This window comes from Chelonoidis abingdonii, chromosome 1 (genome assembly GCF_003597395.2).
Source record: "Chelonoidis abingdonii isolate Lonesome George chromosome 1, CheloAbing_2.0, whole genome shotgun sequence".
In the NCBI taxonomy this organism is placed as follows: domain Eukaryota; kingdom Metazoa; phylum Chordata; order Testudines; family Testudinidae; genus Chelonoidis; species Chelonoidis abingdonii.
Window position 1 is genome coordinate 94,180,112 of NC_133769.1, and position 18,929 is coordinate 94,199,040.

Sequence of the window (18,929 nt, forward strand, 5' to 3'; positions counted from 1 at the left end):
CAAGCCCTTGTCCTCCCCTATCCTGGCCCCAACCCCTTTGTTCACTGTCATCTCTTATGTTGTTATTACTATTAATTATTTTTATTACAGTAGAGTCCAGTAGTCCCGATTGGAATCGGGACCCCCTTGCGCTTCCAAACAAAGACGAAGAGACAGTCCCAGACCCAGAGACTGCTGTGTTTCATTTAGATAATAAGCTATTCTGAGCAAACGCCAGACATTTGTTATTTGTTTGTACACTTTGGATATTGATAAATGAAATTAATAATGATAAAGAATAATATTAGCACATTCAGAAAGCGAGGGCCCAGAGGGCACTGATATCTGAGAGTGAATAAACAAACCTGCCACCCAGTGATTTGTGCAAGATCCATACAGGACAGGAATGAAAATAATTCACTCTGGAAGATCCTAGGGGAGAAAATTGCTGCAATTTAGATTATTTTAACCATATGTGAAACCCAGTTACATTCTGACAGTGTTACACAAACTGCTCTCTGCAATTATAATAAAACATTCCTACATGTCCTGTGAGTTTAGTTCTTCTCTTCCCCTCCATCACTCTTTCTTTCAGTCTTTTTCCCACCAATTAATTTTTCTAATATTCAACTTTTCTTCATTTCCCCTCTTTATTTCTCTCCCACATCTCTGGCTTTCTCTTTAGCTTTCTATTTTTTTTCCTTTAGTATTTTGGACCTAAGTCAAAGCCCACTGAGGTCAACTGGAGTCTTTCCACTAACTTAAATTATCTTCGATTTCGGTCCTATAGACACTGTGTTCCTTTCCTTTCAGCCATTTCCTTCCCTATTAAGTTACAGACAGCCTTGAGCCACAAAGTTTGGATTCAGATCCAAATGTCCTCAGAGTCTGAGGTGGTCCAGAGCCATCTGTAGTAAACAGCTTTCCCTTCTCACCCATCTTCAAAGGCCATACTGCCTGTGACCTTTGGATAGGTGTGTAATGTGGGGGTGGGGAGAGTGCCAGGAGCATTTTCATGCCCTGCTGGGACGGTCTCCCTTGGTGAACAGCATGTGGGGACCTCTGCTTCACACACAGTCTCATGTTGATAGTAGACCATTGTAACAGAGCCAAATCTGCCTCGCCTCTTCTCTCCCCATATATATATTGTGCATAGGTAAATGGATACTATCTGATCTGGCTACAGCATCCATGGTTCTGGAGAGACCGATACTCTGTACTTCATCACAATTAGAAACGAAAATGCTCTATTTAATGATCCTGGCCTCCTCCTGGCCCTTTCAGAATTGTTCTATGTTGAATATTCTTCAGCAAGCTGTACAGCTTGGAATGACTCAAGCAATGGGGTTTCCACCATTTGGAGACAGCTCCACAGTCTAACAGAGATCACTCTTAGGAAACGTTTCCAGACATTCAGCCTTTGCTCAGTGTTGTAAAGTGACTTTAATTATACCCCTGTGGTCCAGCCTCAATAACTCCTCCCTCCACCTCTTGCTGTTTCCACCCTTCTAGTATTTGTAGTGGTTAATCAGATCACCTCCTTAGTCATCATCTGGTCACCGTATGTGCTTAGTTCTTTGGATCATTCCTTTGCCCCCTTTGCAGGACAAACCAGAGACAGTCAAGGTAAGAAACAAGCTACTGAGAGTGGGATATCGGTGACTTAGTTCTACAAGCTGGCATGTGTAAGCTGAGCTGCTCGAGTGAGCTTAACACATACATATGCCGTTAAGTGAGACAGCAGGTCAGTATGGCACTGACCAGTGCCAACATGTAAATGCCAAGACACAGAGGCTTGGCACAGCATCCACTCTTCAGTTCTGACCTGCAGAGCCAGACTGAAGCCATCACTATGTGCCAGGATCTACTCTGATGGACAGATTTGCAGCTATCAGACAGCTCCTCATTGCCAAAGAGACTGAATGATCCTCCCCACCTGGAGGGCTCAGTTACAGCAGCTGTCACTCCATGTATGTGCCATTTGAAACATGGTTTTCAGAGCTCACAAGATGGAGATGGGTTTTCATACACTGGTTCCTGGATCTCCCAAACCACAGATGTCAGGTCCTCATCCTCCACCAGTCTCAGAATGGAAATCAGATGTAGGGTTAGATTGTCTGAGCCAACTGCGCAATTGTGTGCATGTGTGGACATTCTTGATAGGTTTGAACCTGGGTTATGTTAATTAAGCTTAATGAAGAGCAGAAACAATGTAAGTCAGGTTTAACACAATGTAAAAGTGTTAGCACACATAATTACACCCATCTGCTAAACCAGTGCAACAGCACGCCTTTACTTAAACTGGTGCAATATCTGTGTGGAGCCCAGGTCTCAGTCTTTCAGTTTTCATTCCACACAGGTTAATAATGTGTCAGCTGAAGAACATTTATATGAAGAAACTCATCTTTAAAAAAAAAAAAAAGTATTTACATTCTGGTTTTAGCCCTAACTAGATACAATTTAAACCAAACTGAAAGTTAATCTGAAATTTTCAAAGTGACCTAGGGATTTAGAAACACCATTTCAATTAATAGCAATGCGGCCTGTATATCTAAATCCCTTAGATGGCTTTGAATACCTCAGACCAAGTGTTTTTCTTTGAGTTTTCCATCTACAGTTCTTTTCCTGTATTGAGTGAAGTTTCTTGATGCAGTCTTTGCCCATTCTGCTCTTTCTGTGCATTGGTCAATTGTTGTAAGTTTATGAAAAAATAAACTAAATGTCCTTATAAAAAAAGTTAAGAGATTGGAAGGAATGTCCCAAGTCACTGAATCTCTCCCACTCTATACCTAGTATTTCTTCGTTCCCTGCACAATGCCCCTGAGGGGGAATACAGAGAAGTCAACTTCAGGTGGCATTATTTTCTATAGTCACTTGGAGAACCCGCTGTCATCAGTCATCATAGTGATGAAATCCCAAGAGCTGATGTAGAAAAAGCCACATAAAGGGACACTGTCAAGCTATTTAGACCCAAAATATACATCTTGTAAAGGAAAACGAAAAAAGGTTTCATAGAATATAATATAAACAGGAAAAAAATTGTAATTTTTTTAATGGAAACAGTCACAATGTTGCCTCTCTGCAGTGTTGTGAACCCAGAAAGGGCACACAGACTAGGAAGAGACAAAGAAGGGATCCATTCATGAACTTTTGTTGGAACTGGTTGATTTGCTGCCTCTCTCCTGGCACATGGAGCCAGACAGAAAGTCTGGTGCACACTTGTGCTCACGCACACACTCACACCCTGGGTAAGAGGTTATTTGGCTACACTCCCTTCAACAACACCAGGCAATGGAAAAGTCTCTGCACAAAGGCTGCTGCCTGTGACTCCAGTTCAGAAAAGCACTTAAGCACACACTTAACTTTAAGCATTGACTTCAATGAGACTTAGACGTGCTTCAAGGTTGTGGAATCTCTATTACCAGAGGTTTTTAAAAACAGGTTAGACAAACACTTGTCAGAGATAATCTAGGTATATTTATGATTCTAAGTTAAGCACATGCTTAAGTGCTTTGATGAATAACAGATGGACCACTGAATCTCAGCCTGCATGAACAGTCCTTGCCCAGTGTGTGTGTCAGAGATATAAAGGAAGGATGTTACAGATGGCAGGCACTGCAAAGCAGGTGGCTTTTGTGCCAGCATGCCAAAACCAAGGGGAAGCACAAAGAAGCAGCAAAGTAGCAGAAGTGGGAAGGGAAATACAGAGAGGTCAAGCCCATGAGACAGTCCCGGGCAGAGCCATGGACGTCTGTACAAACAAGGGGACAAGGTTAAAGTGAGGGCAAAATATTCAAAAGTGCCCATGTGACCTAGGAACCTACATCCCACTGAAAGTCATTGGGACTTAGGCATCTAAGGGTATGTCTACACTGCAATTAAAAACCCATGGTAGGGCAATGCCAACTCAATCAGGCTCCCACAGCTTGGGCTGCCAGGCTGTTTAGTTGTAGTATAGACTCCTGGCTTGGTTCTGCAGCCTGAGCTCTGGGACCTCAAACTCATTTCTATAGACAAGGTGGCAGACAGCAGCATTTTGCACATACTGGAGTTCACAGCAGTGTGGCTTGGAGGGACCATTGGGAAGGGTGGATGACTATTCAGCAGAGGCTTGCTGTCAGTACCCTACTTTAAAATTGCCTGCCCTTGTCAGCGACAGCCCTTTTCCCTTTCCTTGTCCCTGTTTCACTTCACTCTGGTCTCTCATAAAGTACACCTTTGAATTATCATCATCATTGCTTTAAGAAGAACAAAACAAGCTGGCCAATAGTGACTAGTGATTGGGGGAGGCCAATCTGAGATGCCTTACATGGGGCTGATTGAAGATGCCTCAAGTTGGGCACCCTAAGAACAGAAGCACTCAACTCCCCCATCCCTTTGGAAAACCTTGGCTCCTCTGATAAATATCAAAGCCATGGGGGATAGTAATGCAGAAGGGGGAAAGCGGAGTGGTAAATAAAAAAAATAAAAAATACTTCCCAGATACTATACACTAGAGTCCCGCTCCATCTCCCACTAAAGTTAATAGAGTCTTCCCTTGACTACCCTGGGATTTGGATCAGCTGTAGGTTGGAAGGAATTAGGGAAAGGAAGTTCAGAGCACAGGGGCTTCTGGCTTCAGGAGCATCACCTATCCCTTCTCTCCCTCCCCTCGCCTCTCTACTATTGTCTCTCTGTTTCTTCCTCTCCATCTCCCTTTTCCTCCCTTTGTCTCTGTCTCTCTTGCCTACCTCTTTTGTCTCACTCTTCCTCACTTCCCTCCCTCCCTGCATCTGGCTTTTCCTTCTCCCTCTCCCATCTCTCCCCTGCCCTGTCTCCACCGCCTTCCCCTACACCCAGTTTCTCTTTCAGTTTAATGACCAGTAAGGAGTCAGTCATCAAGCCATTGGATTCAATATGTTTTCACAGTACATTAGTGCTGTGCACCAGACCATGCTGTGCCTGTGATTGTATGACAAGTCAGGGTCAATTCATCTTACTGAGACTTTCCATCGGTGGGGATCAGAAAGCTTTGCCAGCTTTAGGAACACGGCACGGCATCTCCTGACCTCTCACACGGCTCAGCACTCTATCATATTCATATATCCGTAGAGATGGAGACATAAGACACACATAGCCAGTTGCGGCCAGCTTTAGTCATTGGCTACAAACACTTCAGAGGCAACAATGGAAGGGGCCAATCTGGCTCAAAATGATGGGCCAGATTTGGCTGCGCTTAATGCCACCTTCATCCGTTTTCACCAGATTTCCTCACACTCTCCTTTCTCCACAGCAATGCTGAGGTGCCTCTCAGACTCAGTCACAGCCTCCACCTCAATCATCTTCCCTGGCAATTTACCTAGCTGGTCCTTCCCTTCCGCCTCCCTTCTGACACACACAAAGATGTGCAACTGCATCAGCTCTCTCCCTCAGGCTCTGCCCCTGGCTTCCCCGCTCAATACAGTTTAAACTTCTTGGGCCTGATGCCCATTTACACTAAGGCCACTTTACTTTGTGTTAGCAGCATAAAAGCCTTAAAAGTAAAAGAGAACAAACAAAAGTATAAATAAGTAAAAATAAATATAATTGACGTAGAGCAGTGTAAAGGGAACCTTAGTGTAAATGAGAATCAGGATCCTTGTTTTCAAAGCCCTCCAAGACATGCCTCAGCCTGCCGCATGACCTTCTCTCTCTCTCCTTGGACGACCAGGACCATCCAGTCGAAACGGAATCCTGGCAGCTCCGGTCAGCACCACTGATCGGGCCTTTGACTTGCCAGCTGGCGGCGGTGCCACGCAGCAGGCCTGACAGGCTCGCCATACGGCTCCTGGGAAGCAGATGGCATTTCTGGCTTCTAGGCTTAAGGAGGGGTGGCCAGGGGAGACCATGTGCTGCCCTGCCCCACACCCGCAGGTGCAGCTCCCATTGGCTGGGGCAGGGCAGAGGACGAACTAGTGGCTGTTGGGGTCGTGGCATGCACCTTTTCCACTGCTGCTGGCCCTCTTCTCCTCCTCACGCTTCGCCTGTGGCTGGGCTTAAGCTGCAGCACATGCCCTTCGGCAGACCGCAGCCTGTTTCCCCATCGCCAGCACCCAGGAGTTCAGGGTATGTGTCCCCATCTTCAAGTGCTGGAATGGGGCTGCACTCCCATCCCCTGACTGCTTCACTGTATCCCTCTCTGTCCCAACCCCCCATCCCCCTCAATGCATCTCTCCCTGTCTCATCCTGCCCCGCCCCCCACACCTACCCATCCCAGTCCTGTACCCCTTACAGCGCTCTCCTACCCATCCTCTCCACCTCCCAGAGCTGCTACCCCCTTGTCCCTCACCCCCCACAGCCTTTCACTCCATTCACCTCCATACACTGGTGCATTCCCATTATGTCCCTATACACCCCTGTGCCCCCCACATCCTCATGCACCTGTAACCTTCTGCCTCCCCCTGTATCTCCATCCACCCCACATATCCCCACACACACCCTCCTCTCTCCTTCACTGCCCTCTCACCCTGACCCTGCTCTCATCCTTGGCCTCTTTCCCTTCCCATCCTCTCTCATCCACTCCCCTACCCATCTATTCCCCTCCAGCCCACCCTCCTCCCTTCCCAGCTGGGTGTCTCCATGTAGGCAAGTGTGTGCATGCATTGTATGTGTGTAAGAGACTGTGTGTCTTTGTATAGGGAGGTGCGTGTATTGCCGCATGTGTGTATACCTATGTGAATAAAATTTGCAGCCTAACTCTTTGGCTTTTATTCCTTTTGCTGGCTTGTGCACAAACAAATTGATGACATAAAATATGTGTATTCATTCCATAACAAGTATTTAAAAGAGAAGGAAAAGCTAAAAGAAATGTATTATTTCTTAAAAAGTGAATGTTATTGATTAGTAATTGCAGAAGAACAAATGTATCAGACATTTCCCCCCACCTCTGTCTAGCTACATTATAAACTCTTTCTTGCAGACTCTCTCTTTTTATGTATATGTCCAGCACCTACCACCCCAAAGCCCTGATCTTAGTTGCGGTCTCTAGGTACTAAACAACAATTTTAATATTAAATAATGTGGAAGTATATATGTTAGTGCATGCTAGATGTGTACACATGAATACACATGTGTATCTGCATGTAGGTGTGGGAGTCAGTTTCTACAGAATTATTTATATAGGTATATGGCCAGGTGTGCATTTTTGTGGTTGGGCTCTATGGACTTGTACTGGGGCTTCAGGAGTGGGCCTTTAATGGACCCATTGCAGCTGTAATAATGTGTGGTCCTAATTCCACACATTAGTGAACTTTAGTGAACAAAAAAGATGGAGCTGGTTACAAAAAAATGGGAAGAGGGGAGGGAAAGAATCATGAAAACCTTTGTGAAATTTCATTATTTTTTTAATTACCCTTTTTGACTATTTTGCTGCCAGCTCTAGCATCCTGTAACAAATAAAACCTGAAATTAGCATAACACATCTGTCAAAACAATAAATATGCCCATTTCAGCCTTGCAGTGAAAATGAGCACGTGAACAAGGGTGGGGGAGAGCAAGCGATGGAAAGAGGGGGATGGAGTGAGCAAGGGAAGCGGCCTCAGGAAGGGGAAGGGCCTCAGAGAAGGGACGGGGCAGGGCAGGGGCGTTCAGTCTTCTGGAATTGGAAAGTTGGCAACCCTGTTCTCTCCCTTCTCCACTAGCCACCTTGGCATCCTTTTTGTCTGTCCACTCTCTGTCTCAGAGACTCCCCATCCCACATGAAATCTCAGCTGATTTAAGTTTTTCCTTCCTACTTTCTACTTCCATTGTGTTGGCTTTGTGGTTTTGCTTTTTGTTTTGTTCTTTTAAAAGCTTGAAAGAATTCTGAGTACAGTTTGGCTAGAAGGGACCACACCAAACGAAGCTGCAATGTAACCCCACTTCAGCACTCAGAATTAGTGGACACTATTTGAAAGTCAAAGTAGTGCCCCTTCTGAGCATTTTCCACATCCCTAAAACAGGAGATAAAACTCCACTGCTTCATAGAGTTGGGAGGCTTAATTATTTATTGTTAGTGAAGCATTTTTTTTTATCTTCAGATTATAGAATCTATATAAGTTCACGATATATTGTCTTCCATTGCACTTTCTCCAAGGCAATAATAACCTTCCTGTGAGATAACGCCCAATATTACACACAGTATCCCACACAGAATCTAACAAGAGCAGTAAATCCTAGTTTAACTGGGAGTAGGGAGAAAGGTGTTGATTTAATTCCACAAATGGTTATTGGTTTCAAAGGAAAATTCCCTTATACCCAGTACAGACACAGCCATACCCATTTGGCTTGTGATACTGTCAGACTTCACAAGCTAAACAGTGTCATGGCTGGTCTGTACTAGAACGGGAGACCACCAAAGAAACCCAAGGTGCTTCAAGAAGTGATGGCAATAGAGTAGTTAGTATTGAATCACTGCTCTGATGTGGTGTTAAGAGTTGCTCTGCTTCAAGGATTCCATGTTCTGATACCCTGGCCATAAGTGTCAGAGATCCAATTACAATTATTGTCAAGAAAAAGGAAATTTCCTTCCAGATTCTACCCTTGCAGTTTCAATTACAGAGGATATTCACACCCTGGACTAAATTGTCACATAGCATTTGCATGTCCTATTAAAAAGCTGGTATGTTCCCTTCCAGAAATAGATGCATTTTATACATACACGCACACACCCATCCCAAAGCAAATGCATTTCACTGGTAGATGCATTTTTTTTTCACACACACACACACACACACACACACACACACACACACGCACACACACACACACTTTGGACCAGATCAGCAGCTGGTATGGAAGAACACAACTCCATCTACTTCCATGAAGCTTTGTTGATTTACCTCAGCTGAGGATGGGGACGATGACATTTCAAGTGCTTTAGGACCCCATGGAGAGAAAAGTTCTATAGAAATGTAAAATAGCAGCATTGTTGTTGAATGTAAGGAATTTCTGTCAACGCTGATCCGTCCCCACCCAAGGCAAACCACACAATTTTCTGTTTTAAAATGTTTCCCAGGTAAAGAAAGATGCTTCAACCCTTTCAAAATGAGGGTTGAAGTGGAGCTATCACTACCATACAGTGAGTCTCCAAGAGTATAGAGCTCCCATTTAGATAAGCAACCAAACCCTCTTGAGATTGCAAAACTGAAATCACGTGAGAATAGGATTTCCTTGTGACGTTTCCAGTGCTTCCCATTTTCAATGGGACCACAAATGGAATGGTTTCCAGTATTTCAGGCCTCCTAGGCCTAATGAACTGAAAAGCACAGAGGTAGACATTGTATAAAAACATAGGAGGAAGGGAAATGAAATGTTTGATGCCTCAATCAAATATGAGTGCTTGATGTTTGGAGAGAATGTTCAGGACTCTTTCTCTTTCTATCCAAATTGGGTTGCTCCATTCTTATATAGAAATCCAACTCTTCAGCCTGACACCAACCTTCCTCCCATGCCAGCATAGAGCCCAGAGTCCTGGGTTGTTCCTCCTGCTTGCCAGGGTCATTGTTGAGGTGGAAGGACTAACAGCATCCAGACAGGAGCTAAAGTTTAACTAGTGGTGGTGCACAAGTGGTTCCCCATCCCTTGCATTGTCAGTTCTGTTCTTGTGAAGGGATTGGTGAGCTCTGAGATACTAGTCCTGTTTCTGAAACACTTTCATAGTGTCCTCCTGTTAAAGTGGAGTCCAGCTAGTGTGATAAACTCAGGACAGAGAGCTGCAAGGGAGGGGTAGGAATCAGTCCCAGAGGGTTAAAAGGTCCTCCTCCCTATCAACTGGGAGGCAATTACGGGTCAATCAGGTTCAGCTGAGAAAGGGTTACCACGGTAGCAATTAGAATCAGCTGAGGGGGAGCTACCTGAGGTTAATTAGGATCAGCTGATTCCAACTTAGGGCTGCCTGAGACCTTTTTAAACCCTTCCTTGGGAGGAAGGAGAGGAAAGAGAGAAGGAGTCCTGCTGCTAGGAGGGTAGGAGCAGCAAGACAGTGAGCCTGACCAGGAGGAGAGGCAGTACTCTCTCCCACAAGGGAGAAAAATACTCTAAACAGGACTAGTGGAGATATGGGGAGCAGACTTCCCCTGTGTCCCAAGGGGGACCGCATTACCCAAGCCTGTCTCACCAGGGCTAAAAGCGGCAGAGGCTGGGGAGACCGAGAAGGTGCCTTGCCACACTAGTGACAGGCTACACTCTGCAGGTAGCTCCTGCCCTTATTTCCACATGACAGTTCCTATATTAGTGTCCTGAATAGCGAAAGATTATATTGCTATAAAATATCTTCAGGGCCCTATAATGGAGTAGGGATGAGTGGGTGAAACAAGTCAGTTCAGATATATTAACAAGCCCTCCAACCTTTGCCCCTAAACATACACCTGAACCATCCACGGAACCCTCAACATTTCTGGAGGCTCAGAACATTGTTTGCTTCTGTTTCATGGTATTTTTCATTTTCACAGCTGCTTCTCCGCTTCCCACTTCCAGCCCAGGGGCCTGATCCAAAGCCCAGTGAAGTCAATGGAAACACTCTCACTGACTTCAGTGGAATATGGATCAGGCCTCAAATGCACTGAAATTATCACACGGAAAACCTTGCATGCTTTTCCAACTCAGCTGTAAGCAGGAAACTTTGAAGATCAATAAAAGTTACAGTTGGGTACTCTCAGTCCTCTGCCTGACTCACCCTACATCCCCTTTCTGGCCCAATGTCCTGAACACCCTCTCCATTGCTCTGAAGCGCAAATTATGGGCCCCATTTTCAAGGGCATAGTTTTAGTTCCACAAGGAACTGCATAGAAAGAAAAAGAGCACTATGTTTTTAAAATGTCCTTAAGAAGCCCGACCCCCACAAAGCCCTGCGCTCTGTGTAATCATTTACACCAGTGAAAAATGGGTGTAAAACATCACCCTGCTGATCTGGCAGCATTTCACTCCTCCAAGGAATCAGGCTCAATATCTATAGATATGGTACATATTTTGCTCTCTCAGTCCTCAAATTTAATCTGTCTGAGGTGGGGGGTAGGGGAGAAGCTAGAATAACGAGCCATATGCCTATATTACCCTGATTCCTTTGCTTGCATGTTGTAGTCTGATACCTCTCCTTTTGTCTATATTTCACCTTCTTGGCTTGTAAGCTCTTTCAGGCAGAGACCATTCTCCTATGTGTCTGAAGTTCAATAGGGCCATAGTCTTAACCGGGGTTTGTGGACACTATCCTGCACAGAAAAAACAGAATAATTACTGATCATGAATTGATTCCTTCTCCTCTTCTTGAAAAGATCAAGGATTGAATCAAACAGAGGCTGACCTCCCTTCTCATCCTATCAGCTGGGATGACACATGCTGGTAGCCTGTGTGTTGGGAAGCTTGCACTACCACTGCAGATAAAGCTCGCACCCAGCCTGCCCTGTGGAGAAAGAACTTCTCCAGGGCTGTCAGTCCTGTGGCTTCACCTCTGCTAAAATTCACTTTAAAAAAAAAAAAAAGGAAAAGGAGCAATAGCCTGAAGGTAAAAATGAAAAATTTTAGGTGGCAAGACATTATGGCGGAAATGAGCAATTAGGCAGTGGCACAAATTCCCCAAGGGAGGTGCTTTAGAGCTAGTAACTGTAGGTAAGACATCTGCAGGGAAATAAGCTGCCTGATGCAGAGGAATGGACTAGATGGGCCCAGAGGTCTTTTCCAACCATATAAACCATGAAAAATGAACCAGACAAGTTCGCCTTTCACTAGTTATTACTCTTTACAAAACTCGTTGCTGTTTGTCACTCCTCTCCTGGATCGAATCCGAGCTAGCTGTACGTTCTGGTTGCTGAGTTGCTTCTCTATTCTGATTGAATTCTTACAGTTGCTCTGCTGAGGCCAGCCCAGGACCCCAGCCAAGAGGTTCGGTTGCATCTGCTACACAGTGAACAGAACAGCCTCCTCCAGTCTCTCTGGCAAGATGGCTCTAGTCTCCTCTCATTCCTCTGCTGTGAACTGCAGTGCCCTGCTCTTCATAAGAGGAAAACAATCTACACACATTTCTCAGACCTAGATCATCCTCTTCTATATGAGGCAGTGGAAGGTGTGCGTTCCCTCCCATCAGTGATAACTATGAGGAGTTACTGTCACCCTTTTGCATCTCCAAGAGCCACCCTTGGGTGCAGTAGCAGCTGTGGTGATGAATGGCAATCACCATACCAATAAAAGTATGGAGTGATGATAACAATGCATCACCAGATGGCTTGACAGTGCAGGGAGATGGCCACAGCAGCAAGATATGTCCTCCTAGGCAAGCAATCTAGGCACTGCTCAAGATAGAACAGACCGTGAAGAGACTGCAGAAGCAGTCAGGGCCAGGATAAAGGAGAATGGCCACGTAGAGCTGCACACCAGCCAGGGTGAATGTGGGCAACAAGCACCATGTGCTTGCCCATGTGGAGTTAAGAGCACAAGCAAACCTCTTAACATGAAGACATATCCACAGAGGAATACATTCTAAGTAGCTGGCATGGGAAAGGATGCACATCCCAAGTGGAGTGTGTAGATGACACACTGTCTCTCTCCTGGAGATCAATGAACTGGCTGAACTCACCAGCCAGAGCAACACAAAAATGTTGAAAACCACAGACAAAAGGAGACCAGGCTGGGACAAAGCCTGAAAGAGGCACACCAGCAATGACAGGTGCATAACACCGGTCCATGAATAAAACCTACAACCTCAAAGTACGTGGAACCCCATACACAGCCATAGAATGTAAAAAAGGCAGCCTCTGCTTGTTGTGAATGTGTCTGTGCTTATCCATTTTTTCAAGGGGGGACACTTTTGCAACTCTACTGGGCATCTTTCCATCCTATGTTTGAAGAATGCTCTTCTACAGTGTACCGGGGCTTAGGGGGAGGAGGGAGAGAGATGTGCAGCACTGGTTATCTTCCCCTTTGCCATGCAGGTTTTTTTCCCCAAGTGACACTCCCTTTCTAGTTGCCGCACATTCTGTGCATGGAGCACTCGCATGGAGATGCTCCATTTTTTGTGTACATTGTGCTTTCTTTTCCTGTCCCAATGTAAAGCCGCACCTCTTCATGGTCCTGATCATGCCAATCAATTGCATGGATACAACTCACATTGAAGTTCATTGGAGCTGTAAACCCACAGCTAATGGGGTGATTAGTGCCATTTTCTCTCTCTCCTTACGAAGGTTTTAAAGGGACAGTCCTTTAGCTGCCCCCTCCATCATAGCCAAGCAGCTGGCATACCAGGTAAAGAACAAGCTGAGCAGTGGCCACATAGAGAGGACGTGTGATGGAGAGAGGAAGGAATGAAAGGAGTGCAGGAGTTCTCTTGCCCTCTCCTCAGTGTGTGTAGCTTGTACTGAGGGCTGCCTGCATGGGAAGCAAAGTGTCAGCATAGACGTACAGTGCTTGTTTCTGGTTGTTTGTCCCCAGGAAGGCTGGAGTATTCATTAAGATGGAGCCAGTGCTGCCGCTCCTCTATCACATGCTGACATCTACTCTAGATGCAATTTACTCAAACGCATACTGGTGAATAATATTCAAGCTACGCTGCTTGCCACTCACATGAAAAAGAGAGAAGGAAGCAAAAGAAGGGAGAGATAGAATGGAAATGGAAATGGAAAAAGGTGAAAGATGGAAGGGGACAAAGGAAAGAGGGGAGAAGGGAGAAAGAGACAATGAGGAGAGTTACTTTCCAAATGTTTGCTGAAATCTCCCAACATTTAAAGCAAATGATGCATGAAACATGTTGTCAGGAATATGGTGCCCAGAATCTATCACTGATAAATATTTAATCTGATTTGCAGGGAGCTATTAAAGGCCCAGAGTGTAGGTTAGAGGCTGCTGCAGAGCTTCAGGTAAACGAAATACATCAGCACACAGTGATACACCCTGGCACCCAATCATCACATCCAGCTCACAGCACCCATCTGAAAAACAACAAGCAAAAGTACCAAAAAGGAAGGGAAAACAGTATAGGAAATCCCACACACGTTCCCCTGCTCCCACTGTGAACCTGGAAAGGGCAGAACAGCCTGCGTGGGATGTGCTGTTGGAAAAGTTTCATGAAGAACATCTTGCCCTTCACAAGCATTGCAGACACATACAAAGTGTGTACATTAAGGCAGTTTCCAAGAACTTTAATTTGCTCGCATTTCCCTACATGAAACTGTCGACAAACCAGAAGCCAGTCTCTAGGTAGGCCAGGGGCACCCTCCCCTAAGATTACCTAACAGTCCACCATGGGTTTAGCAAGTTATGTCACAGTACACATTTGTATCGTAATGCAAAGGAGTGGGAGCACTGCATGGCCATATAAGGACTAAGCCAGATGTGCACACACTGTATTAGTAGCCCCTTGGGATGGGAATTGCATATTAGCTAACAAAGTGAGCAGAGGACAGGACCTGCTAGCAGCTGGTCATGTAGATGTGTACATTGGCCTATCAGCTGTGGCTCCCACTTCATTGCCTGCATCCATAGAATAACTAAATTGGCTGAGTTTAGCGTTTGTTCTTGTGTCCTGGCATCTGGGAGGTGACAATATGTATGAGCAGTCCTTAGCATACACACAGGACCGGCCCTAGGCACCAGCAAACCAAGCACATGCTTGGGGCGGCACAATTTCAGAGGCAGCACTCCGCCCTCAGTTTGTAGGGGTGTTTTTGTTTTATTGTGGGAGTTTTTTTTGTTTTTTTTTTTGCTTCAGCAGTTGTGCTCTCGGAGGGGTTTTTTTTATTTTTTTTTGCTTGGGGCAGCAAAAAACCTAGAGCCGACCCTGCATACACACTAATTATTAGAACTGGGCAGAGGCTGAAAATTCCATTTCATGAAGCATTTTGAGATTTCAAAATTTGGCTTTGTTCCAAAACTGAACAAAACCTCATCATTCTGAAATTCTTCGTAAAGTTGCGGGGAAAAAAATTGTTTTGGGTCAGTTAAAATGATTTGTTTTTATTTTGGCTTTTTTGTTTTGTTTTGTATTATATTACTTAAAAAACTTCAACACAAACCATTTCAAAACAAAAAAAACAGATATATTTTATTCTGACAATACTGAAATGCCTCATTTCAACATTATGGGAGCCTCCCCTCACACTCATTTTCTTTCAAGCCAAAATTCCAACTAAACAGATCCAATTTGCAAAGCATTTCTCTTTCAGCAGGATGCATTCTCCGATGGAATGTGGTTCTGTCAAAGTTTCTCCAACCAGCTCAACTACCTTCCCCACCAGCACTGAACCCTAGATGGCTTGTTGTAACAGCTTTTCTCTCTGCTGCATACCATTGTTGTTCTTGAACAATGCTGCCTGTTCTGGGCAACTGAACTATTCTCACGCTTAGTAACTCTGGGGAGAAATTTTCAACTAGCAATAATCACACCTCAGATTAACTTCATTGGTTATGATACTGCCACTGCGCAAAGTTTGCTACCTGCAACCAAACAACAATGCATTTTCTGGTAGCCCCATCATTTTGTCTCCTTATTTGGTCACAGTGTGCTTTTGAGCATCACTGCCATATGCCCTAGTTAGCAGACAGCAGGGGGCAACAGAACACCAGAGTATTCTTAGTCCTCCAGTTTTTACTGCATATTTTTCCTTTGTGCATGCTTGTGCTCAGTAAGACAGTGGGCCAGTAGTGTGCGGGAATGTGAAGAGGCTGCCAGTGTCTGAACTGAAGGTTCATGGAAGTCCCTTTGAAGTTCTGCTGCTGATTTCACTGTCCACTCCCCAGATCAGAAGAGAATGGGAGCACTTAGATTGCTGGGCCAGAACCCTAGTGATTATTCCCCTCCTTTGCCATGAAGAGACCCAGGTTCAGTTCCTGACAATTGGCTGATTATGGCAAAGACCAGACCAAAAAGGCCTAATCCTGCAAGTATTCCATGCACACAGATTTTTCTCTGTGCAAAAATCTTGCAGGATTAGGGCCCTGAAGTGATGTCTGACAGCATAAATCACCTACCATATGCCCTCTTTTTCATTTCTGCCTGCTTCCCTGCCCGGCTGCAGCTCCTTAGCGAGTTGATCTCATCTCATCTGAACACAGTTTGTGAAGTGTTTTTCTGCTTTGTATGATGGTCTTCTTAATGTTTAACTTAAGTGCCATACTGATGAAGGCAGTGGAATTACAGCTCTGGAAGTCAAAATTCTTTATCCAGAGAACAGATAAATAGCTTTTGTTTTTATTTTTTTTCCATTTCTATAGCACCTTCAGTCCAAGAATCTCAAAACACTTTTGTCACTTTGGCCCCCGTAAGAGGAAGTGGGGTCCACTGCATCTGTGACTGATTGCCTACTGTCCAACTGTGCTTAAGGGAGGGCGCCTGGGCTTTATAATGGAGGCTCTTGGCAGGAAACAAGGAGGCAAAAAGAAAGCTGGTAAAATTTAGTAAAAGGGCATCCAAAATCCTGAGCTAGAGAAGAAGCTTGCCTCCAGGGAGCAAGCCCTGAGAAGACAACTCATCTGGGTAAAGGTAGCAGGGTACAGCACATGCACACAGCTAAACTTCATCTACAGAGGGAGAGCCTGGACAGATATCACCTGCTAAGAGGGCAGCAGAGTGTTCAGTTATTGACCACTATGGTTTAAGAAGAAGAGAAGCTCAGGAAAAGGTGCACTAGAAGAATAGTAAGGAGAAAGAGAGACTGTTATTGTCTCTGGATATTAGGGTTTAGAATAAGGTGAAGCCTCCTGTTTGTGGGAGAGAAAGAGTGGCATTGTGCCAGTAAAGAATCCCTGGCTGGGCATAAACACAGGAAATCTTGGCATAATACTTACATGGAACCCCTAAATCTGGGGAAACTGAGGCAATGAGGGTCATGCATAGCCATGCTTGGCCAACTTGGGGCACTACAGGAAAAACAAATCCTTTGACAATTTTACAAATATTAAATTATGTTTAGTTTCACATCTATGCAGTAGGGGTACAGTATCCCTATTTACAGATGAGATATCTGAAACATAGATAAGTTAGGTGACTAGCTTAAGTCTGAGTCAGTGGCAAAGCCAGGTACAGAGCCCAGATCTCTTGATCCCCAGTTCCATGTCTTTATTATAAGGCCAAGCTTCTTCCCTAGAGCGAGAGGAAGTGGCAGTGCAATTTTCCCCATGTACATTGTCCCTCGCCAAGGTGCCTCTGCTCTGATCCTCAATCAATTTCTTCTGGGATAAAAGTGAAGTTCAATCTCCTTGGTCTTGGACTTCCTCATAAGACTACTAAGGAACTGTTAGTTGTTGTGTCATTGTGATAGTGAACCTGTGATACAGACACCTGCTCACTAGAAACTGGACTAAAACCACTAGTTTGTCACTGACCTCTAAACAATTATCAGATGACAATTTTTGGTTAATATTTATATGGGGCTATTACCTATATCATTCCAATCAGCTCAGATGCTGTAGAGACAAAAAGTTTTATTCTTTATCCTTACCTCCCCGTTTCACTTTCAATTGCCCCCATCTTAATAGCAGTTTCAGGAAATTAATGCAAATATATCTCAGGACCACGCAGTCTTAGTCTCTGAGAATGGACTTTCCTTGAGCGATTTCCAGGACGTCCTGATCTTGACTCAGTCAGAAATTCTGCAGGGACAGCTTTTCTTTATGGCACTTCCCCTGTCCCAGTAAAACTCAGGACATGAAGTGGCGCACAGGGATTTTTTTTTTAATGTTAATTGAACTATTTCATATCTTAAAAAAGAAACAAGTTCAGGGGTAAAAGTCCAAGCTCATTCTTGCTCCACTGGAACTGGTTACCTTTGCATTTCTTATAACAAGGGCAGATTGAATCTAAAGAAGCCATTTGCACAGATTCACAGTCAAGGGGGAAGTTATCCCCAGTATATATTAAAACAGAAGCTTTAACAACATGTCCTAAAGAAATAACCTTCAACCAGAAAGCACTGAGTACCGCATGATCTGCAAGTTCAAGAGCCATTACAAAGACAATGAAAGCATATGGGTGAGAAGGGACCTCTGTGTGGAGCAGCTGATTCATCTCTTCATTGTGACAGGACTGATTTCCTTATCCCAAAATCATGCCTGATACATGGAGATCTAATCTCAACCTTGAGTATCTCCAATCATGGCAATTCCTCCACGCCCTCTTACTGGCTTCTTTGGTCACCCAGCACTTAGAAGGTTTTCCCTCATATTGAACCTGACTTTCCCTGCCTCAGCTAAGGGCCCATTTACGTCCTGATCTGTCCTCAGTGAGTAAAGAGAATAATTGGCCCCTGTCCTCTTTCTGTAATAACCCTTTACACATTTGTACAGTTAGGTCTCCACCCACTGTTGTCTTTTCTCTTGACTGAACACAGCTGCCTCTCTTAACCTTTCTTTAGAGGACTTACTGCATAAAACTTTCAGTCGTTTTCATTGCTCACTCCTCCCAACTCCCTCTAGTCTGCAACTCTCTTTTTATAATGTGGCACTTCTGACATGAACCTAATCCCCTGCATGAGGCTTAATCACGACTAAGGAGAGCAAATAATCTATAGGGTCACACAAATCAGTGAGGTGGTGGGAGAGAGAAGGTGGGAAATCCTAGCAGGACATCTCCCCTTCTACTCCCATACTGGCCAACATGGGCAGAGCCCTGCAAATCTGCAGATATCCATGGACCATGTTTGTGGACTGCAGATCAGCTGCAGATACAAATTGTACATCCACACACAGCGCTCTAAATGTGGGATCGTTCTCTATATAGCACATTCTCCAGTGTTTTGTTGATGGAGCTTCCACCACTTCCTTTGGAAACTCTCCTACAGTGCAATACACCTCATCATTAAGAATTGTTTTCTGGAATTCAGACTCTTTGTTCCATTTCACATCATTGCTTTGTTATTGCCACTTTCCATTCAATTCTATTTAGATTCTTACACCACTCCTGTTACAATGGTATCTGGGCATCTAACCAACAACTGCCTGAACCACACTCAAGGATTCCTCTCGCTTTGGTG

At 44.6% G+C, this 18,929-nt stretch overlaps 1 protein-coding gene and 1 pseudogene across 3 annotated transcripts in view; both read right to left on the reverse strand.

The window, feature by feature from the left end:
* GRIN2B (glutamate ionotropic receptor NMDA type subunit 2B) overlaps nt 1-18,929 on the reverse strand; it is a 289,406-nt gene that overhangs the window by 248,458 nt on the left and 22,019 nt on the right. The gene's annotated exons all lie outside the window — the stretch shown is intronic.
* LOC116829939 (U4 spliceosomal RNA) lies at nt 15,309-15,390 on the reverse strand (annotated as a pseudogene).